The sequence below is a fragment of the Salmo trutta genome, chromosome 2, assembly GCF_901001165.1.
Source record: "Salmo trutta chromosome 2, fSalTru1.1, whole genome shotgun sequence".
In the NCBI taxonomy this organism is placed as follows: Eukaryota; Metazoa; Chordata; class Actinopteri; order Salmoniformes; family Salmonidae; genus Salmo; species Salmo trutta.
In genome coordinates this window covers 60,030,958-60,055,335 of record NC_042958.1, presented here as the reverse complement: position 1 = coordinate 60,055,335, position 24,378 = coordinate 60,030,958, and the positions used below count along the sequence as shown (strand labels likewise).

The following is a 24,378-nucleotide window of genomic DNA, read 5'->3' as shown; positions in this document are numbered from 1 at the left end:
AGTCAAATGGAGTTTCAGCATCCTGCTTTTAATGGCATGCACGTCACTACCTTTCAACTCCAATGGTTTGTATGGTCACTAAGGGCACTTAAGGATGGGCCATTGGCAGAAGTCTAATATGGCGCCTGAGACGGGCACACAGAGGACATTGCTGCTGACAAAGACAAGTGAAACTGGAGACACACAGTGACAGGTCCCCATTGCTGCAGACAAGGACCTTACTGAGAACCCCCCAAAATGAATGGCCCTATTACATAAGAACTCCATTCTTTCTCACGTCATTTATTCACTCTTTGGTAATCTAATGTGGTATAGTTACATTATGTAAGATGTCAGATAACACTTGTTGTTCTTAGGTTTTCCAACATTAATTTAACTAGTCATGGTCTATTGGCGGAATATTCAAAACACCCCCTGAAGGGGGGGGGGGGGACAGTAGACCTATTGTGGCATTTTCAGTGTCATATGTTAAACCATTAAATTAGTAATTGTGTCTCAATATCAGATGTATTGTTATTCTACACCTAACCTATCCTCTGAAGATTTGTTCGCGTTCCAAGTTCTCAGCTAAACTGTTGCAAAGGAGCTCAACATAAGTGTGAAAGGGGGGACATCTAGTGGCGGGCCAATGGGCCTGTTGTTTCATCAAAACTGTTTCTCTTGACCAATCAGTGTATACGATGTTTTTCTCGTAGTTAAAAAAAAGATGGCGTTCATTGTCTTGTAAATCCAACATTAAGCAACATTTATCTATTAAATTCATACATTGTCGACGTTTCATGTAAGTATTTATTTAACTGGTTATTTATCTAGCTAGCTACGTATCATAGTCTTCACATTGAGTAGGCCAAGGCTCTCGTTGCAAGCTAAAACAGTAAGCTGCTAACTACTTTGCTGGGGAAGACAGCTTGCTAGCTAGTCGTTGTTGTTAGTAGGCATGTCTCAAATGTACATTGCAATACGTGAACAACTTTCCTGCAAACAGTCTACACGGGGAACAACAAAAAGCTATCTAGAAAGGCACTCTGGGTACGGTAGTATCATACTAGTAACGTTACGTGCATGATGCATAATAACGCTGGTAAATTACATGGCGTTAAAGTTCTCTATAGTTTTCTCTAAGTTCTTCAGCATGACCTTTCCAGAATTTTGATTAGTGATGGCTTCAATATACGGTTGTTACTCGCCAAATAGTGAAAAGCGACTTCTCACCAAAGTAAAGATGTCGGTAGTGTTTGGACGAACTGTTATCTGTTATTAGCTTCGACCGCAACTGAGGATTCTGAGGGGACATTGCGTTGGTAGGGTGGTAAGTTTCGAAATGGAACTTTTGTTCTCGTATTGTATCCCGTGTTATAGAGTAGCTTTTCAGAAACACAGAACACATTTTTCTCGGGGATATTACTTATTTAGGTGAAGATAAGGTGGTCTTTGTCCTTTGAGACACTGACAGCCAAATACTCCATCTAAAAGTGAATCGATTCTCACTTGCGATGCCTTTCATATCACGTCAAAATAATTTCACAAAAACAAAATACATACTTTGTACACTGTTTTAACCAGCTTTATCCCAGTTGCAGCCAACAGTATTTTTCAGTGACATCACGTTTCTGGCTGCCTTCCGTTACACACAGGTGTTCAGAGCATTTCAAATAGCTAATTAGTACTAATTAACACGCGATGTGATATGGAGATGGCAGTGTGGGGACGCTAACCGTAACCCTATGAAATTGTGTATCAATTTAACGTTTCGTTTTTTAATTTTTATTATTTCTCGCTGATATGAAAGATAAGGTCCTTGTGCCTACAAAACCAGGTGGTTGGGGCACTTTATAAAACTCCCCCATACAAAGAGGCTTTCCTCAAATGACTTATGTGTAATGTAATGGAACTGAGTCACGATCAAGAGCTAGCACTTGCTATGAGATATCTTCTTTTCAAGTGATCAGAAAAGGTCAAAAAGTTAGCGGACAGGTCAATGATTCCCTTGTCAATAAGAAACCAAATCACATGTCTGGAATCATAAATTCCAAATCAAATTGAATTTCTTACACGCTTCCTAACCACAGGTGTAGACCAACAGGGAAATACTTTCTTTCGGGTCCTTTTCCAATAATGCAGAGTTAAAGATAAAATAAACATATAAATAGTGACACAAGGAATAAATACACAGTGAATAATGAGTCAAAATAACAATATGTCCTATATACAGGGAGTACCAGTACCGAGTCGATGTGCAGGGATACGAGGTAACTGAGGTAGATATGTACATATAGATAGGGGTAAAGTGACTAGCTAACAGGCTAGATAAGACTGAGCTGTAGCAGCAGCAGCGTATGTGGAGCAGTAGCAGCAGAGTATATGTGTTTGTCATGTGTGTGTGTTGGGGTGTAAGTATATGTGTGGGTAAAGTCCAGTGTGTGCATAGTCAGTGCAAAATAGTTAGTTAAAAAAAGGGTCAATGCATGTAGTCCAGGTAGCCATTTGATTAGCTATTTAGCAGTCGTGTGGCTTGGGGGTAGAAGCTGTTTAGGGTCCTGTTGGTTCCAGACTTGGTGCATTGGTACCGCTTGCTGTTCGGTAGCAAAGAGAACAATCTATGGCTTGGGTGGCTGGAGTCTTTGAGGCCTTCCTCGGACACTGCCTTTTATAAAGGTTCTGGATGGCAGGGAGCTCAGCCCCAGTGATGAGCTGGGCTGTATTCACCACCCTCTGTAGCATCTTGCAGTTGGGTGTCTTACAGTTGCTGTAACAAGCCATGACGCAGCCAGTCAAGATGCTCTCAATGGTGCAGCTGTAGAACTACTTGAGGATCTGAGGGCCCATGCTAAATCTTTTTTTAGCCTCCTGAGGGGGACGAGGTGCTGTCGTGCCCTCTTCACAATTGTGTGGCTGTGTGTAGACCATGTTAATTCCTTAGTGATGTGGTCACCGAGGAACTTGAAGGTCTTGACCCGCTCCAGTACAGCCCCATTGATGTGGATGGGGGCGTGCTCGTTTCTCCGTTTCCTGTAGTCCACGATCAGCTCCTTTGTCTTGCTGACGTTGAGGGAAAGGTTGTTGTCTCTGACCTCCTCCTTATAGGCTGTCTCATTGTCGTCGGTGATCAGTCCTACCATCGTCGTGTCATCAGCAAACTTGATGATGGTGTTGGAGTTGTTCGCAGTCATGGAACAGGGAGTACAGGAGGGGACGAAGCACACACCCTGAGGGGCCCCTGTGTTGATGGTTAGGGTGGCAGATGTGTTATTGCCTACCCTCACAGCCTGGGGGCGGCCTGTCAGGAAGACCAGAATCTTGTTGCAGAGGGAGGTGTTCAAAATTCAACACTTTTTGTCCAATATCTCAAGATACAGTGGTCATGTTGTATATTTTCAGGGCTGATGTAGAACACAGAGACTATTCAAATAAAAGTAAAATACACACACCAGGGGTGGTAACAGAGTAGATATAACTGGGATTTTCGTGAACAAAAAGTAGAGTTACAATTTACCAATTAGTAAAATTTTGGCAGCATATATCACAGGTATGTTGTATTCAGTAGCCCAACTGATTAAGCCTAGAGAGACAAATAATACGTCCAACCGTGTGCCCTTGCCACCTTTATGCGCACACATTGCTTAATTAACACAAACTTATCAGCATCACACACATCACACACACCAGGGTTTGAAAAGCCGATTAAATTTACTGTTGTCGGCCCCAAAAAAATCCAATTGCAAAATAATGGTTTTTATATTTATTGCTGGAAATACATTTTACCATCATGCTTATTGGTCTATAGGTTAATTTGCATAATTTAGTGGAATTAAATTGCGCTGTGTGTATTTTTGTGAACATTTTTGAGCGCGATTTCTCCTGCAGCTCCTAAATTGGTTGCTGCTGGAGTAAAACGTGCGCTTTTATAACCTCATTCATTGCGCTACAATTCTAAATGCAATCGCGTGATAAAAACAGTTTTGGTGCATGATTAAAAATACCTAGTATTGTTATTTCTCAACGGGTAATGGAAGCGGGCCTCATATTTACCATTTCAGTGCAGGCAACAGGCTAACAGCGCATCACCCACCACTTTACAATGAGAGCTGGGGGCAGTATGCATTTTGAAAACATACTTAATTGTTTGAAACCTGAATGTTTTATTTATGAGGCATGTTTTACCTTTATTCAAAGTAGCCTATAGGGAAAATCCCACCATGGAAACATGGAGGCAATTATTTTATAAAGACTTCATAGGCCGCGCAGTGAGTTTCGAGTTTGATTAATTAAGCTTAGGCTACAATTTAACCTATAATTTCTACAGTTCTTCTTGCCCGTTCTGATTTTAATATACGCATTTTCGTGGAACACTTTCATTTCATTAATAACGGTTTCGTTTCTCAAAGTCATTGTCACGTGGTTAGTCATACAAATCTGACTTAAAATGATACAAATCAAGAAGTTATAAGTCAACTAATGCGAGATCATCAGCCTCTACCATATGGACACATTGTGATCCGTTGGCGGATAAATAAGTTAACTCGTAGCCTATAGGCCAATGCAGCATTGCTCTTTCACACTGAGGATAGGTGATTATGGAGGGGGAGTTTGATGGAAAGATTTTTCAAATAGCTTACTGTGAGGAACTATAGTTTTAATATATTATCATTTGCAATGGATGTTAAACAAAACACTCTCCTACATTTCTGTGCAGTGGTGGAAAAAGTACTCAATTGTCATGCTTGAGTAAAAGGGAAGATACCTTAATAGAAAATGACTCAAGTAAACGTGAAAGTCGCCCAGTAAAATACTACTTGAGTAAAAGTCTAAAAGTATTTGGTTTTAAATGTACTTAATTATCAAAAGTAAATGTAATTGCTAAAATATACTTAAGTATCAAAAGTACAAGTAAAAGTATAGATTGTTTCTTATTCCTTATATTAAGCCAACCAGACAACACAATTCTCTTGTTTTTATTTATTTATGGATAGCCAGGGGCACACTCCAACACTCAGACATCATTTACAAGTAAAGCATTTGTGTTTAGTGAGTCCTCCAGATTAGAGGCAGCAGGGATGACCAGGGATGTTCTCTTGATAAGTGTGTGAATTGGACCATTTTCCTGTGCTGCAAGGCATTGAAAATGTAACGAGTACTTTGGATGTCAGGGAAAATGTATGATGTAAAAGTACATTCATTTTCTTTAGAAATGTGGTAAAGTAAAAGTTGTAAAATATAAATAGTAAAGTACAGATACTCAAAAAAAAGTACTTAAGTAGTTCTTCAAAGTATTTTTTTACTTAAGTACTTTACACCACTGGTTCTATGCATGCTCAGGTGCGCACGCTCCCTCAACATCATCAGGACAGAGAAACCAGACACATGCTCATTGCTCACATGGCACACTCCGAACAAAAGACAATGAAAGAATGGACACATCTAGTAAATTATTGTTATGAAATAAACCAAAACCAAGTGTAGCAGGTTGGGAACTCTGCAAATAACGTTTCCACTCTTGAGAATGAGAATGCTAAATGACTGTAATTAATATACGCATTGACAGAAATGAATGTGCCCAAATTGCGGGCTTGCCAAAAAGGCACTGGCCTATGAGCTTGTGATTTGAAACAATCCACAGCTATTTGTTTAAAGAAGCGAATGATCCTCCATTCCTTTGTGGCTAAGTCATGCTTTCTGGTGAAGTATTTTATTTATTTCTGTATAGAAAAGAGTAATTACACTGTATAGAAAGAAGTAATTACACTGAACAAAAAATGTAAACGCAACAATTTCAAAGATTTTACTGAGTTATATTCATATAAGGAAATCAGTAAATTGAAATAAATTCATTAGGCCCTAATGTATGGATTTCACATGACTTGGAATACAGATGGTAACAGATACAATAAAAAAGAAAAAAAGAAAAAGAAAGAAACAGTCAGTATCTGGTGGGACCATTTGCCTCATGCAGCACGATGCATCTCCTTCTCATAGAGTTGATCAGGCTGTTGGTTGTGGCCTGTGGAATGTTGTCCCACTCCTCTTCAATGGCTGTGCGAAGTTGCTGGATATTGGCGGGAACTGGAAAGCTCTGTAGTATACATCAATCCAGATTATCCCAAACATGCTCAATGGGTGACATGTCGGGTGAGTATGCAGGCCATGGAAGAACGAGGACATTTTCAGCTTCCAGGAATTGTATACAGATCCTTGCGTGATGGGGCCGTGCATTATCATGCTGAAACATAAGGTGATGGCGGCGGATGAATGGCAATTCTGTTGGGATACAGAACCAGAATCCCTTAGTTGCGGCACAATCCCTTAGTTGGGGTCAAATAAGGTAGTTATTTCTGTGTGCAGGGTGTAATTTATCCAAAATACAAAATAAACTACTTTTGAACACTTTGTTTACCGCCAGACTACTTCTGGTTCATGTGCATGCGTTGGATCTGCACTACGAGCTTCATTGAGCATCCGACGCTACATGCATGGGCTAGCATCAACGTCGTGAGCCAGCAGTGTCACTAGGCACAACTTTGTGGCTACAGTTTCACCAAGACGTACATAATGGAGCTGATCCATCTTATGACATTTACATATGCTAAAAACTCTTGATTTCCATGTAATGTGTGTGTTTGATAATGTGTTTAGCTTTTGTCGGTATGAAGGTGGTCAATTTGAAACAAGCCATCCTCCAGGCTTGGAAGGAGCGCTGGAGCGACTATCAGTGGGCCATCAACATCAAAAATAACTTCCCAACGGGAGCCACATGGGACTACCTCAACCTGGCAGGTCAGCTGACTTGTGTTGATCATGCATGCGAAGTGGAAAGTAAACATTTAATTCATATGATTTCAGGGTATGAAATAAGTCATTTCTTTATTTCCCTATGTTCCAGGGGCTCTTATGGAGCAGGCAATGATTGGCCCTTCTCCCAACCCGCTCATCTTGTCCTACCTCAAGTATGCCATCAATTCCCGGGTATGGTTGACATTTTGAAACCCGTCTTTTACCCTATACATAGCGTCAAAATAGACATATATGATCTGTATTCTTTGGTTGTAGCGATATTGAAGGGTTAATCTTCATATTCTGCACATAGTACGAAAGGCAGTGTTCAAGATTTGCTATTGTGCTTGATTTATTATGCACAATAATTACAAATGGAAATGTCTTTCCTCAGATGGTGTCTTATTCAAGTGTACTCTTAGCCATCAGTAAGGTAAGTTTGGCCTCCTTTTTCTATCTCTCTGGCTAATACCAACTGTCTGACCGCTACTAGACATGCATCATTTCATCGGATGACAACTTGTCTGACAAATGCCCCTGTTTGTTCCCAAGTTTGATGATTTCTCCAGAGAGCTCTGCGTCAAGTCCCTGTTGGAGATTCTGGACATGTTCTCCCACCCTCTCAGATGGGCATCCTTTTATTAGTCCTTCCTTTAAATTTGGCATTGGTGTTAGCCCTGGAAAATGTTTCATCCTGGCTCTGCGTATAAAGAGGTGCAACCTGACAAAGATGACATGCCTTCTATTTACAGTGGGGGGGGGGGGGGGGGGGGGGGGGGGGATTTGATCCCTTGCTGATTTTGTACGTTTGCCCACAGATAAAGAAAGGATCAGTCTAATTTTAATGGTAGGTTTATTTGAACAGTGAGAGACAGAATAACAACAAAAATATCCAGAAAAACTCATGTCAAAAATGTTATAAATTGATTTGCGTTTTAATGAGGGAAATAAGTATTTGACCCCCTCTCAATCAGAAAAATGTCTGGCTCCCAGGTGTCTTTTATACAGGCAACGAGCTGAGATTAGGAGCACACTCTTAAAGGGAGTGCTCCTAACCGCAGCTTGTTACCTGTAAAAAAGACACCTGTCCACAGAAGCAATCAATCAATCAGATTCCAAACTCTCCACCATGGCTAAGACCAAAGAGCTCTCCAAGGATGTCAGGGACAAGATTGTAGACCTACACAAGGCTGGAATGGGCTACAAGACCATCGCCAAGCAGCTTGGTGAGAAGGCGACAACATTTGGTACGATTATTCGCAAATGGAAGAAACACAAAAGAACTGTCAATATCCCTCGGCCTGGGGCTCCATGCAAGATCTCACCTCGTGGGGTTGCAATGATCATGAGAACGGTGAGGAATCAGCCCAGAACTACACGGGAGGATCTTGTCAATGATCTCAAGGCAGCTGGGACCATAGTCACCAAGAAAACAATTGGTAACACACTACACCGGGAAGGACTGAAATCCTGCAGCGCCCGCAAGGTCCCCCTACTCAAGAAAGCACATACACATGCCCGTCTGAAGTTTGCCAATGAACATCTGAATGATTCAGAGGACAACTGGGTGAAAGTGTTGTAGTCAGATGAGACCAAAATGGAGCTCTTTGGCATCAACTCAACTCGCCGTGTTTGGAGGAGCTGCCTATGACTCCAAGAACACCATCTACACCGTCAAACATGGAGGTGGAAACATTATGCTTTGGGGGTGTTTTTCTGCTAAGGGGACAGGACAACTTCACCGCATCAAAGGGATGATGGACAGGGCCATGTACCGTCAAATCTTGGGTGAGAACATCCTTTCCTCAGCCAGGACATTGAAAATGGGTCGTGGATGGGTATTCCAGCATGACAATGACCCAAAACACACAGCCAAGGCAACAAAGGAGTGGCTCAAGAAGAAGCACATTAAGGTCCTGGAGTGGCCTAGCCAGTGGTTTTCTGGATTTTTTGTTGTTGTTATTCTGTCTCTCACTGTTCAAATAAACCTACCATTAAAATTATAGACTGATCATTTCTTTGTAAGTGGGCAAACGTACAAAATCAGCAGGGGATCAAATACTTTTTTCCCCCACTGTACCATTTGTTATTATTAAATATGGTTAAAGTGCTAATCGTTATGAGTCTGCTGGTCGAAGGATTTTCTCAGCGCTACAGAGAGAGTGCATTTCTGATGTCAAGTCACCTTTGATATTGAAAAATAATCTGCAGAATAATCCCAAACCTCAATTCACATGGTAGCGTGGTTGCTGACAGGCTGTGCCTGGTACTGCGAGAGGCTCAGGGAGCTGGGGCCGTCTGCCAGCACAGAAGCCAGCCTGAGGGCCTGCCAGGAGAGGCTAAGGGACCTGGTGAACAGCACCAAGAACAGGGCCCTGGTCCACATCGCACGCCTGGAGAACCAAGGTCAGTCAGGAGCTACGGAATCTTCTAAGGGATTTTCCTATCACGACCTGTGCTTAGCTGCATATTATTTTGATCAAACTGAAATGACAACAAAATATTAATATTGTTGTTGTAGCATTTGATTGAATGGATTTCATTGGTATGTTTAACTCCACATCATATCTGAGGGCTTGGCTCCGTCCATTGTATGTGTATTCTTTCAGTTCGTAGGATAAATCTTACTTTGTCTTATACCGATTTTCTGCTTTTCCCCTGATGTGTTTCAAAAGCCTCCTGGACCAATGTGGAGCAAGCTTTGCTCAAAGTGACAGAGGGCCTCAGCAGTCTAACCAATCAGACACTGAGAGGCAAGCTGGAGGAGTGTATTTCACTGGTGAAGAGGTGAGAATGTAGCACTTTTGGAGCACAAGCCATTGCCTTTGTAAACAATAATTAAAGCCACAATGGCTGTTTTTTTATAAATAATCATCTGACCTTTCTTCCCGGTCAGTATTCCTACGATACTGTTGGAACAGTCCGACCCCCTGCACCACTCATCGTTCCCCTCGGTCCACGCCTTCATCATGCTGGAAGGAACCATGAACCTGTCGGGGGAGACCCAGCCACTGGTTGAAAAGCTGATGATGATCAAGAGGATGCAGGTGAGCCTTGATTGGTCTAGAGCACGGTTTCTTAAATATTGGTTGGGACCCAAAGTGGGCCCTGGCCATGTGAGAGGTGGATCTCGAGTCGTGAGAATAAATGTATAATCACACACTATTTATTCTTAATTTGGGTCACGGGAGGACGGTCAATTTATAATTTGGGTTCTTGAGCTGAAAAGGTTTAAGAACCCCTGGTCTAGAGTTAATGTATGCAAAGCATATGCAAGTTTCACTTTAAATTGAGGGAAAATTGTAATTCAGTTTACTTCCTGAATTGGCTGAATTGAAAGGGAATATTGACCCCCCAACTGTGGTGCGTTCCCCTGTGCAGCGTATCCCTGTTGGAGATCTGAAGACGTGTTTCACTGGCCTCATAGTCACCAGAGGGCACTGAAGAGCTGAAGTGGACCGCCTTCACCATCCTCAAGGCACTTCTCACAATGAAGGCCAGATAGTTACAGGATGTGATTGTTTTATTTTCCTTGGAGCAGGCATTTGAATGTGTTCTTTTCACTGGAGCCCGTGAACCATCTCTCATCTCTAGATCCCCCACAGGTTCTCCTCAGACTGAAGAAGTATCCCCAGGGAGAGAATGTACAGTACAGGTATAGTGCTGAGTTATTCTCTTGACATCATGATAAAGGAATTTTATATCCTAATGCTATAAATTAACAATCAATAAATATATCCTTGACTAATCCACAGGGTTTGTAAGACACTGGGATAATAATTAGGCAAGGACTCAGCTTTCTGCAAAAGGTCTGTTCAGTTTATTCAGAGAACGTTCTGAGGTTCGAATAACAAAGATGTTCATTTTATCCTCTCTCTCCGCTACGCACACACATCCACAGCCAAAAGTAGGTAACCTATGCACACACATACGCACAGACAGTAGGTGAACAGTATCTCTTCCTTGACCTGCTACTACTGTTCCAGCACTGCCTGTTCCTTTCCCCATAGATTAGGAGAACCTTGAAGGCTCCTCCCGGTATCTCTAAATACACACACATTTCTCTCCCTTTCCAGCCTGTACTAGACCTTTATGAGACTAACGTTCAGTACATTAATTATTAATTATCCATGCTCCATAACTACTAATTAATGATGGATTATTGATTAATTTGCCCTTATTAGATAATTCTCTTATCATTCTATGTGTGTGTTTTTAAAATGAGTCAATTTAAAACTTCTATGTGTATCACAACCCTATGTATTTCCTTCTCACAATATAGCATTTTTTCTCTAGAATGATCATTCGTATGGACCCTGACACATTGTTCATATCTCACGCGTAAACCAAACACTGCAACCAGTTTTACTTTTAGGTCTTACTGCCTGTCTTTTCTCGTGACTGTTGACTGAACCATATATTCACCTCACACGCGAACAATCATCCTAGAATAAACACTCTATCTCTCTCAAATCAAATCAAATTTATTTATATAGCCCTTCTTACATCAGCTGATATCTCAAAGTGCTGTACAGAAACCCAGCCTAAAACCCCAAACAGCAAGCAATGCAGGTGTAGAAGCACGGTGGCTAGGAAAAACTCCCTAGAAAGGCCAAAACCTAGGAAGAAACCTAGAGAGGAACCAGGCTATGAGGTGTGGCCAGTCCTCTTCTGGCTGTGCCGGGTGGAGATTAATGTTCAAATGTTCATAAATGACCAGCATGGTCAAATAATAATAATCATAGTAGTTGTCGAGGGTGCAACAAGTCAGTAACACAAGAGTAAGTGTCAGTTGGCTTTTTCATAGCCGATCTTTGAGAGTATCTCTACTGCTCCTGCTGTCACTAGAGAGTTGAAAACAGCAGGTCTGGGACAGGTAGCACATCCGGTGAATAGGTCAGGGTTCCAGCAGGTCTGGGACAGCAGGTCTGGGACAGGTAGCACGTCCGGCGAACAGGTCAGGGTTCCATAGCTGCAGGCAGAACAGTTGGAACTGGAGCAGCAGCACGGCCAGGTGAACTGGGGACAGCAAGGAGTCATCAAGCCAGGTAGTCCTGAGGCATGGTCCTAGGGCTCAGGAGATCCGAGAGAGAAAGAAAGAAAGAAAGAAAGAGAAAGAGAGAATTAGAGAGAGCATATTTAAATTCACACAGGACACCGGAAAAGACAAGAGAAATACTCCAGATGTGACAGACTGACCCTAGCCCCCCAACGGGCTATGCATTCTCTGGAAAATAATGCAACTCAGTCGGAGGTCAGTTCCACTCCGCTAGCACGTTGTGGAACACACCTTCCACGTCGTTCATTATTTTCCCTAGAATGCATAGCCCGTTGTTGATTATCCCTTACACATGCATTTATAACACAAATGACAGGTTATACAGTGTCTGACAAGCTTTTCGCTCCATGTCTGTTTTTTACAGCTGCGACTGCAGGAGTGCAATGAGCTGGGTTCCCTGTCGGACTCCAACACGACCAACCTCACTTCTAAACGGTACGTACAGGTAGCCATCCTGCACCTTCAGATGTGTAACATCACTAGAAGAGAATGATACAGTATAAATACATCAAGTTTGGCACTAATATCTTTCATTCTGTCTCCCCCTTTCACACATTCCTATCACTACATCACTGTCTGTCAGTGTATTTCTCTCTCTCTCTCTCTCCCTCTCTCTCTCTCGTGTGTAACCTTTTCTTCAGGGGTGAGGACAGAGAGTACTCCCCACGGCTGAAGACTGCAGAAAATGCCAACATCCAGCCCCACTACGGTGTGTTCTAATGAACACAACGCTGACTTTTACCCGCTACTATATCCCTAGATTAGTACTGATGATAAGACTGTTAGTTCACCTTGTCATGAAGCCATATCACACTGTCATCACACTGTCATCACTGTATCTGTCTTCCCCTGTTGTGTTAGACGGTGGACGCAGATCACTCCCAAGTCTCCAGAGGGCCTGCTGGGTGTGCTGGGACACATGCTGTCTGGAAAAAGCCTGGACCCCCTCCTGGCTGCTTATCGCAGCCACGGGAAAACTCAAATCCTTAGCCCGGATTTTCATCAAGTGAGACAGACATCAACACACTGACATGTATTATATTAAAGTCCATTAGGACAGTTCAATCCACTGTATTGACAGACTCAAATGATGTTACTGTGGAGAGTCTTAAAGATACAATCTGTAATTTGGTATTGGTTACTCCAGCCGCATTCCTCAGCTTAATAGCAAACCAAGTGGCGGGGCTGACGTTTTGGTTGAAAAACAAATTACGGATTGTGGCTTTAAAGTCCAAATGGGAATGTCCAAATGATGGAAGAGGGACATAATGTTTGCAGGAGATGATTTATTGATGCTCTGTCTTTGCTCTTCAGGCTGAGTGAGTCTCTGAAGCTCATCAGTGGAGAAGGATGTGAGTACATGAGTTAAAAATGTTTCACAGTTCCTGTGTTACTGAGTATGGGACTTTTTGAATGAGATTTTACATTCATTTTGGCGACATGCTGAGTGTGGGAGTTGTTGAAACTGATTTGATATTGACATTGGGCACTATTTGTTCTATCTCGTTGCTGCCAAGTCGGCCTCGGTGCGAGCCCTGCTGTTCGACATATCCTTCCTCATGCAGTGTCACAGGGTGCAGACCTACGGATCAGAGGTTGGTCTCACACCTAGTACTAATTGTTAAGTTCATGTTTTAGGTATCCCTATATTTCTGTTATTACGGGGCTATCACTCAGTCAAGAGGGCGCCTGCACAGAGAGTCTTGTCGTTGATTGACCTAGCCTAGAGTGGAATGGCTACCTTGTAGTGTGTTCATACGGTATAGTAAACTTTGTTAAACTGGAACCTTGCCGTTGTGTCATTTCGAGTTAACATTGGTAGCAGAGGATGGCTAATAACTACAATGTGCCACCTCGCTTCGACGAGAAGAGGTCGTACGAAAGTTGGAAAAATGAACTTGGAATCTGGACACGGGTTACTAATCTGGACGCGATAAAGCAAGCACTTGCGGTGGTATTATCGCTCGAGGGAAGAGCGAGAGATACAGCACTGGAAATATCCATTGAGGATTTGAACAAGGATGATGGTATGGGAACTTTGATCAGAGCACTGGATTCTGTATTTCCTAAAGAAGAGAAAGGCCGCGCCTACGAGGCATATTCAAACTTTGACAGTGTTACGAGAGATATTTCGGTTGCAATGATGGACTACATCATTGATTTCGAACAGAGGTACAATAGGATGCGCAAGTACGACATGGTTCTCCCGGATGCAGTGTTAGCTTTCAAGTTGCTAGATACTGTCTGTCTAGATGGTAGGGAGAAACAGTTGGCTTTCACTGCTTGTACTGTGCTGACTTTTTTTACCATTGGGTTAAAGACTGTCCTCATAAAAATGAACAAGTTAAACTAACAGAGGAAAATGTACACACAGAGATATAGCAGTGTAACATTACACTGTTTTCAAATGAATCTGCTTCTGATACTGAGATCTTTATAGTTGAATCCTTAGGATCTGCTGTGATTGATACTGCATGTACACGGACAGAGTGTGGTGCAAAATGGCTTGATAGCTATGTCAGTGAACTAAATATGAAAGAAGTACAAAATATGATTGACACACCAAGCAACAGAGCTTTCAAATTTGGAGATGGGAGAATTGTCCATTCTACCAAGAGAGTTAAGATACCAGCAAAAATTGGTCAGACTAAGTGTCACATTGAAACAGAGGTGGTCCCTACAGATATCCCCTTACTATTAAGCAAAGCTTCCCTCAAGAAGGCAGGGGCTGTACTAGACATAAAAAATGACAAGGCAGTGATGTTTAAACAACCAGTGACTCTTGAACTTACTACCTCAGGCCACTATTGTGTAAACATTTTAGACAAAGACATCACACAGAGTCCATGGAAAAATGAGATTCTGATGGACACAGAGCACATGGAGATTCTGACAGTCACAGAGAACATGAACACAAAAGAAAAACGCAAAGTATTGTTAAAGCTTCACAAACAGTTTGGACATGCTACAGTTGACAGACTTCAGAAGTTACTCAGCAGTTCAGGGAATAATGATGATGAGAGTATTTCCATTCTACAGCAGATAGTTAACAGTTGTGAGACATGTCAAAAATACAGTAAACCTAAGCCCAAACCAGCTGTTGGTTTGCCACTGGCTTCCAAGTACAATGAAACAGTGGCTGTAGATCTACATGAGTTAGGACCAAGTGTGTGGTACCTTCACATAATCCACCACTTCACACGCTTTAGTGCTGGAAGCATTGTGAATACAAAGAAACCCAGTGACATCATCAAGCACTTCATTCATTCCTGGGTAAGTGTGCATGGCCCGCCCCAGAAATTGTACAGTGACAATGGAGGAGAATTCAATAATAATGAAAAAAGAGAAATGGCAGAGAACTTCAACATGGAAGGAAAGACAACTACTGCATACAGTCCATGGAGCAATGGACTTCTGGAGAGACACAATCAAACACTCACAGAGATCATGCTGAAAGTGAAGCAAGACAATGGATGTGACTGGAACACAGCCCTAGATTGGGCCTTGATGGCAAAAAACTCAATGCACAATGTTCATGGTTACAGCCCATACCAACTAGTGTTGGGGCAGAACCCTAATCTTCCCTCTGTACTGGTTGACAAGACACCAGCACTAGAAGGGACCAGTGTGAGGGCATGGGTGGGACAGCACCTGTCAGCAGTACATGCAGCGAGAAAAGCGTTCACTGAAGCAGAGTGCTCAGAAAGAATTCGCAGGGCTCTGCGGAAACAGCTACGACCCACCGATGAGAAGTACGAAACTGGAAACAAAGTGTACTACAAACGAGTTGACTGTCGAGTGTAAAGGACCGGGAGTAGTCATTGGCCAAGATGGTGTGGTGATATTTGTGAGGCACGGAGGCATCATTGTCAGGGTGCATCACTCAAGATTGCGGAAAGTAAATGATCAACAAGATAGAGGGGCTGTTGCTGAGAATCAGTCTCTTAATGAAAATGACAAAAAGGACACAGTAACAGACACAAACCTACCAGATGTCGCATCCAATGATATGGACACTGAAACTGACACAGGAAATGGAGCAGAGACCTTCAACCATGCCTCAGATAATACTGTTGAGAATTCAAATTAGGAAAACATTCAACAACAGCCACATACATGTGTTAAGAGAACATGGTTGTTCCAATCTGAAAACTGGACAAACTGTTAAATACATGGACAGAGAAAGTGGTATTCCACATACAGCAACCGTCATTGGACGAGCAGGAAAAGCCAAAGGAAAACACCAGAACTGGTACAACTTGCAGTACTCTGAACCAGCTACACTTTCTGGTACAACAGGGTCAGCTGACCTGTCACTTGTAGATCATCTCAGAATTGAACCAATGGAAAATTGAGAAAAACAGAATGACATTCAAAATGATGATGTACTTGAAACAAAGGATGTGTCATTTGACTCAGCTAAGCTAGATGACCTCAGTAATGGAGGAAAAATGGAGTGTTTTGAGGAAGTCAAATACATTGGCCAAAAATGTGTCTCAACAAGGTGGGTGTGTACCCTTAAAGAATTCTTAACTGGAATAGTGCCTAAAGCACGTCTAGTGGCTAGAGGTTTTGAGGAGCTGGCTGCTAAACTCCCAAAACACTCACCGACATGCGCCTCAGAGTCACTCAGATTGCTGATGTCAGTGATCTGCCAGAAAAAATGGAAACTTAATTCCATATACATCAAATCTGCATTTTTGCAGGGAACAGAGCTGTCAAGGGACATTCACATCCGACCTCCGCCTGAAGCTAAGAGCGAAGGAACACTGTGGAAACTAAAAAAGTGTGTGTATGAACTGGCAGATGCATCACTCTACTGGTACAACAAAGTCAAGGCAACAATGCTGAATACAGGTGGAAAAATGTCACAAGTGGATCCTGCAGTCTTCTATTGGCTTGATCAAGACTGCAATGTGACTGGAGTACTTGCCTGTCATGTTGATGACTTTATTTGGGGTGGCTCACAGACCTTTGCTACAACTGATTCCACACCTCAAAGCTGTTTACCAGGTCGACCACAAAGGAACAGCTTGCTGACTGTCTGACTAAAAAAGGAGCATCCGGTCTTGTGCTCCTACAGGCTCTCAGTAATGGAAAGTGGCAGCTTGAGTAATACAAATAAAAACTGTCACACAACCCATTTGTAATGGGGAACTTGAATAATACTTGGACATTTAATTATGTTGTTGATGTTTTATTTGTCTTTAAAGAAAAGGGGGATATTGTTAAGTTCATGTTTTAAGTACCCCTATATTTCTGTTATTACGGGGCTATCACTCTCTGCGCAGAGAGTCTTGTCGTTGATTGACCTAGCCTAGAGTGGAATGGCTACCTTGTAGTGTGTTCATACGGTATAGTAAACTTTGTTAAACTGGAACCTTGCCGTTGTGTCATTTTGAGTTAACACTAATGCTATCTATCATAGGGATGTAGGTCAGTATTCATAAAGTGTCACAGAGCAGGAGAGCTCTTTGCCACATTTATATGATGTGTAGTATGATTCATGTAACATAAGTGTCATGGTCAGAACCTGGTCCTCATATAAATGGATGTTATGTCCCCCACTCCCTATTATTATATGATATGAATCCGTGTTGCGACCCCTCAAGGTGATCCTGTCGGACCTCAGCCCCTCGGAGGAGACCACTTTGAGACATGGCTGCAGACCTGCATGCCGGAGGAGAGCAAGACCCTGAACCCAGACCACCCCTACTTTAGGATGGAGTCTGGCAAGGTGGAGAGCCTGGTGGCCCTCCTCAACAATGCCACTGAGATGAAGCTAGTGTGAGTGATCTTTCACTCTAGGGTCAGAATCAGACTGGCATTCAGTGTTTCTCAGCTGCTGGGTGAAAAAGGAGGAAGGAACAAGCCCATGCTATGGTTAAAATGTTGTTCCCCATGTTCCATTTATTTATTTTTTTTATGAGCGTAATTTAAACCAGTGAGTCCTTTCTGCACCTTCTCTTTTCCCTCCTAGAAATCTAGCTATTTGCATGACTCATTGTTTTCCTGAAGCTGTACTGATTGTTTTGTACCGCTGTGTGTGTCAGTCAAATGAAGTGGCACGAAATCTGCCTCAACACACCTGCAGCCATCTTGGAGGTGTTGAACGCCTGGGAGAATGGCGTGCTGTCTGTGGAGGCCATGCAGGTGATTCCAGTATTGTGTGTCATGGTCTATTTTGCTCTCGAAACCATGTCGACAGTCACTCGTTGAACCACAGAAGTGAACTTGCTCTTGCCGTAGTGGAAAATGAGTCATAGCATATGTCTGCTGACATTATGACTTGTGGTTGCATGTGTGCTGTTTTTAGTCCCTTCCTCATTTAAATCATTCATAAAGTTAGTTAATTTGTCGTATGGGTGGCCTGGAAGCATGAGTGTAGAAGATAACAGGCAACATTGAGGGCAAGGTGTGCATCATGGCTATCTGTGCTGTGGCCTGGCTGGTGCCCATGTGAGGATGCTGGGACTGGACGAGAGGGAGAAGCCCCAGACCATGATCCGTCAGCTCATGACCCTGCTGTATGAGGAAAACACACTGCAGTTCTACAACGAACAGTACACATGCGCACACACACACACACACACACACACCAGACCAGGGTTCAATACATGTGTATTTGATTATTATTTAATACTTATTTTCTGTGTATTTGACTATTTTCAAATAATGTGGCCCGAATCAACTACTATTGGAAGTATTTTCTAATAATTTCCTATAAATAGCTTACTGTTTGATAGTATTTTCAAATACCATGGTTAAATGCATAGAAGTACATTTGAGTCAGTGTTTTTGAGCGTTTTCAAATACATGACAATACTTTCCAAGTGTATTTCTAAATACTTTCCAATATTCAACTATATATTTGTCTATTCAAATAAAACATATCTGAATACTTCAAAACGTACAGTACCTGTTAAAAGTTGAGACACTCAACTTTTTCATTCAAGGGTTTTTCTTTATTTTTACTATTTTCTACATTGTAGAATAATAGTGAAGACATCACAACTATGAAATAACACATGTAGTAACCAAAAAAAATGTTTAAACAAATCAAAATATATTTATATTTTAGATTCTTCAAAGTAGCCACCCTTTGCCTTGATGACAGCTTTGCACACTCTTGCCAGTCTCTGAACCACCTTCATGAGGAATGCTTTTCCAACAGTTTTGAAGGAGTTCCCACATATGCTGAGCACTGCTTTTCCTTCACTCTGCGGTCCAACTCATCCCAAACAATCTCAATTGGGTTGAGGTTGGGTGATTGTGGAGGTCAGGTCATCTGATGCAGCACTCCATCTCTCCTTCTTTTTCAAATAGCCCTTACACAGCATGCGGAGATCATCCTTTCACCTACTCTGCGTCTCACAAAGACACGGCGGTTGGAACCAAAAATCTCAAATTTGGACTCATCAGACCAAAGGACAGATTACCACTGGTCTAATGTCAATTGCGAAGACGTTGTCAATGCGCTTATTAATGAAGCTGGTGACCGATGTGGTAAACTGCTTAATGTTTCTGATGAATCCCGGAACATATTCCAGTCTGTGCTAGCAAAACAGTCCTGTCTCCCTGTCTCCCTCCTGTCTCAGCCTCCAGTATTTATGCTGCAGTAGTTTATGTGCCGGGGGGCTAGGGTCAGTCTGTTTCATCTGGAGTATTCTCTTGTCTTATCCGGTGTCCTGTGTGAATTTAAATATGCTCTCTCTAATTCTCTCTTTCTTTCTTTCTCTCGGAGGACCTGAGCCCTAGGACCATGCCTCGGGACTACCTGGCATGATGACTCCTTGCTGTCCCCAGTCCACCTGGCCATGCTGCTGCTCCAGTTTCAACTGTTCTGCCTGCGGCTACGGAACCCTGACCTGTTCACCGGACGTGCTTGTTGCACCCTCGACAACTACAATGATTATTATTATTTGACCATGCTGGTCATTTATGAACATTTTAACATCTTGACCATGTTCTGTTATAATATCCACCCGGCACAGCCAGAAGAGGACTGGCCACCCCTCATAGCCTGGTTCCTCTCTAGGTTTCTTCCTAGGTTTTTGGCCTTTCTAGGGAGTTTTTCCTAGGGAGTTTTTCCTAGCCACCGTGCCTCTTTCACATGCATTGCTTGCTGTTTGGGGTTTTAGGCTGGGTTTCTGTACAGCACTTTGAGATTTCAGCTGATATACGAAGGGCTATATAAATAAATTTGATTTGATTTGATTTAGGGTAGCATTGCTTCATTGGACCACTTCCGTATTGAGCGCATCACCGGTACTTACTTTTTGAGTTTTTGCTTGGAAGTAGGAGGATAACGTTATGGTCTGATTTGCCAAATGGAGGGCGTTGGAGGGACTTGTAAAGAGTAATCTAGAGTTTTGTCACCTCTCATTGCACAGGTGACGTGCTGCCTCTCGTTCTTCAGGTCGGCAAACAGCTGGAAGAAGTAGTGCGGGTCCGTTTTCATGTTGCCACTCGTCAGATTAATGATGGACAGGCAGCGGTCCCAGGAGATCTCCCTGAAGGTCTCCACCAGGAAGGGTCTCAGTGGGTAGGAGATCTCGTTGCCCACATAGGAGCAAGTCCGGTAGAAGCAGGTGATCACAACGTCCTGCAGCTGGTGCTCTATGGCCTCCTCCGAGGAGACCACCTTGCGACAAAGCATTAAGACAAAAACCACGTTGGCCGGGGCGAGGGTGCTCTGGTTCCCCCAGCCGTGGCTGAGCAGGAAGCGGTCCACACTCTGCAGCCACAGCCCTGGGTCGTTGGGACAGGTTCTGGAGCCGGTAGCAGTGCCGGCACAGGAACTAACCCAGGCAACGCAGTGGCTCGCCAGTGGAGGCCTGGACCATCACCCTCTTGGGTGTGTCAGGGCCACAAAGTAGTTGTTCAGGGGAGCCTTCTTGACCGGCGAGGAGGTGTTGTCAGAGCCCTTTACTAGGTCTGGGGTGCTCTGATCCTGGGTGAGAGTGGACAGGTTGGTGCAGGACTGCGGCTTCTCCAGGTTCTCGTTGTTGAGGTGGATCATGTTGTTCTGGTTGTTCTCGTTAGGTTGCACCTTCTTGGAGCACTTTTTCCGCTTGATGTTGAGCGAGCAACGCTTAATGTTCTTGTCTTTGGCGTTGTTGCTGTGCTGAACTGCCATGTCGTGCCCCACCATGGCAGGCCCATCTCCGTCCTACATTTTCCCACTTATTCAATGCCGTTGTGCATCGACATTAGGTGTATGTGTGTTCGTAAATGTGAGAAATATAGTACAATTGATTTGTTCCTGTCTTGGCTAAGTAAATGACTTCTGTGTGGCTGCTAGTGCTAGCAAGCCTATAGTGTTGCATTTCAGTCTACAGTGTATGAATAACCTGTTTGCTGGTGGTTTTGCATTGATCTACAGTACCAGTCAAAAGTTTGGACACACCTACTCATTCCAGGGTTTTTCTTTATTTTTACTATTTTCTACATTGTAGAATAATAGTGAAGAAATCAAAACGATGAAATAACACACATCATGTAGCAACCCCAAAAAATGTTAAACAAATCAAAATATATTTTAGATTATAGATTTTTCAAAATAGCCACCCTTTGCCTTGATGACAGCTTTGCACACTCTTGGCATTGTCTCAACCAGCTTCATGAGGTAGTCATCTGGAATGCATTTCAATTAACAGGTGTGTCTTGTTAATTTGTGGAATTTCTTTCCTTAATACGTTTGAGTCAATCAGTTGTGTTGTGAGGGGTGGTATACAGAAGATAGCCCTATTTGGTAAAAGACCAAGTCCATATTATGGCAAGAACAGCTCAAATAAGCAAAGAGAAATGACAGTCCATTATTTTAAAAGCTCTACAGAATCGGTGTCCCCCCCGCGGGACTGTTGAGCTAACGTAAGCTAATGTTATTAGCATGACGTTGTAAGTACATATAACATTTCCCAGGACACACTCATATCTGATATGGGCAGAAAGTTTAAAATATTGTTAATCTTACTGCACTGTCCAATTTTACAGTAGCTATTACAGTGAAATAATACCATGCTATTGTTTGAGGAGAGTGCACAGTTGAGGAGAGTGCAATTTTAAAATGTATTATTAAACCAATTAGGCACATTTGGGCAGTCTTGATACAACATTTTGAACAGAAATTCAATGGTTCATTGAATCAGTCTAAAATGTTGCCCATACACTGCTGCCATCTAGTGGCCAAAATCTAAATTGCGCCTAGCCTGGAATATTACATTTTGGCCTTTCTCTTGCATTTCAAAGATTTAAAAAATAAACACGTTTTTTTCTTTATAATGTTTTACCAGTGTGACGACCCTCCCACTCTGTCTGCCGAATTCTTTCTCTTTGCTCTTGTTTTCCTTAATAGGATGTGGGTGGGCGGAGCTGGGAGGGTCGTCAGCAACATGGGACACACCTGGGCCCGGGTGTGTCCCAGTATAAATGCACCACTTCCCCATTCATTAAGGAGACTCTCTCCATGCAGACACTGATAGATTTTGGTAGTGGCATTTTTTTTTTTGTGGCTGTTTGCGTTGGCACCTTTTAACACCCCTCATTATCACATTTATGCACGCAACCACTCACTTACACTACTGACACACACACACACACCATTGTTAATTGTAATTAGTTTACTTTAGTTAATAAATATATTTTGTTATTCCTTATCGCCACGTTGTCTCCCTTTTTGTTATGAACTTTGAGCCGGTTCGTGACAAGTGGGGGCTCATCCGGGATCTTGAAGGTATTGTGTTTGGGAGAAAACATGGAGTTAATGTTCAACTCTATGTGCTTTGTTTGCAGTTTTTGTTACAGCTTGTTTGAGTTGTAATGTTTGGTGCCCAGTATTGGTTACCTTTGTTTGTTTGGTAAACTTGCCAGTGCGGTGGATAGTGGGTTGTGTGCTGCATTGGAGAGTACATTGGTTAGTTTCCAAGCCCTTGCCCAGGTTGGAGACTCTCTTGATCTACTCGCCGTTGGGACATCGGTCCGAGGAGGTGAGTATGGTCGGCTGTGTACCTCAATGGGAGATTTGGGTAGGGTAGTAACATTTACTACCCGGAGCTATAGCCTTTTTCCCCTGTTAGGCTTAACAACGTGTTTCATTTTGGAATACGTTGGGCATCGTTATTGAAATCTGTGGACTGAGCAGTTGTCACGGGGGCACACCCGTGGCTTGGGGGAATCTGCCAGCGTGCTAGGTGGCTTATTTCTTTGCCAGCGGGCTACAGTGTGTAATTACCCACTGAAAATCTGTACGAAGACTAGGGTTGAGTTACTGTAGGTTTTGGGGACGCTCCATAGATATCTCTCTTCTGTGGTGCCCAGTGTGATTGTTACTTCTCTTGTGGTCTGGTGTGTTCAGCAGAGGGGAAGGGCAAGATTTTTTTTGTATTTACTTCTGACTATGGCGCCTAATGTAGACAAGTTAATTTCGCTTTCCATCAGAGGAACTGTTAGAATGATGTACTACAGAACAGCTGTTGAAGATCGCTGAACACTACAAGGTTGAAATGAGTGATAAACGTCTAAAATTCTATTAGGTTAATATCGAAGGCCAATCTGATGGAGTGGTATTCTTGTAGTTACCACTAGGGCAGCCTCTGCTGAGGACTCGCCTCTCCCTGTAACGTTACAATGGCTGCTCCATCTGTTAGTCGTCTTTTTGAACAGCAGAAAGAACTGCTTCTGTTACAGCTAGAGCATGATTGTGAGAAGCTAGAGCATGACCGTGTAAAATATGAAAAAGAATTGGCATTTAAACAGGATTTAGAGTGCTAAAATCATGCTGCAACAAGAGCGGCTAGAGCTGGTTAGGGAAGGAAAGCTTTCAGGGTTGAGTTTGCTCTGGGAAGATGACCCAGATTTACCTAGGGGTTGTTGCTCTTTTGGTTGTGCCCCGGACACATTTGATATTGTTGGGAACTTACGGTTGTTGCCTAAATTTAATGAGAAGGACCCTGAGACATTCTTTTTGTTGTTTGAGCGTGTTGCTGACGCTAGGAGTTGGCTGGATTCTGACCGCACTTTAATGTTGCAGTGTGTGTTGACTGGTAAAGCGCAGGAAGCATATTCAGCTCTTAGTGTAGCCGACAGTGTCAGTTATGATAAGGTTAAAATGGCTGTTAGACTTACGAATTGGTCCCTGAGGCTTACTGCCAACGATTTAGACCTTTAAAAAGGGATAATAAACAGACTCATGTTGAGTGCGTGAGTTCTTTACAGTTTAATCGCTGGTGTTCTGCCTCTGCAGTTATGACTTTCCAAGGGCTGTGTGATTTGATTATGCTACAGCAATTTAAGGACACAATCCCTGATCATATAGCCACGTACATTAACGAACGAAAAGTAAAGACTGTCGCTGAAGGTGCGGATTTGGCAGACGAGTGTCTTTTGACTCACAAGTGTCTTTGCAGAGTCCTGTATTCAGAGTGAGAGGGGGAGTTCGGTGAGATTTGGGCCTCGCTCACGAGATACTTTGGTTCACGGCCAGAGTTTCATTCAACTAAGGTTGAACCTGACTCCCATGGTAAAGCTGACTTTGGTCAAGAGTGTCACTA

At 42.8% G+C, this 24,378-nt stretch overlaps 1 pseudogene; it reads left to right on the top strand.

Annotated features, from left to right (window-relative positions):
* Positions 1 to 647: 647 nt before the first annotated feature.
* LOC115163279 (mediator of RNA polymerase II transcription subunit 24-like) overlaps positions 648 to 24,378 on the top strand; it is a 39,231-nt pseudogene continuing 15,500 nt past the window's right edge.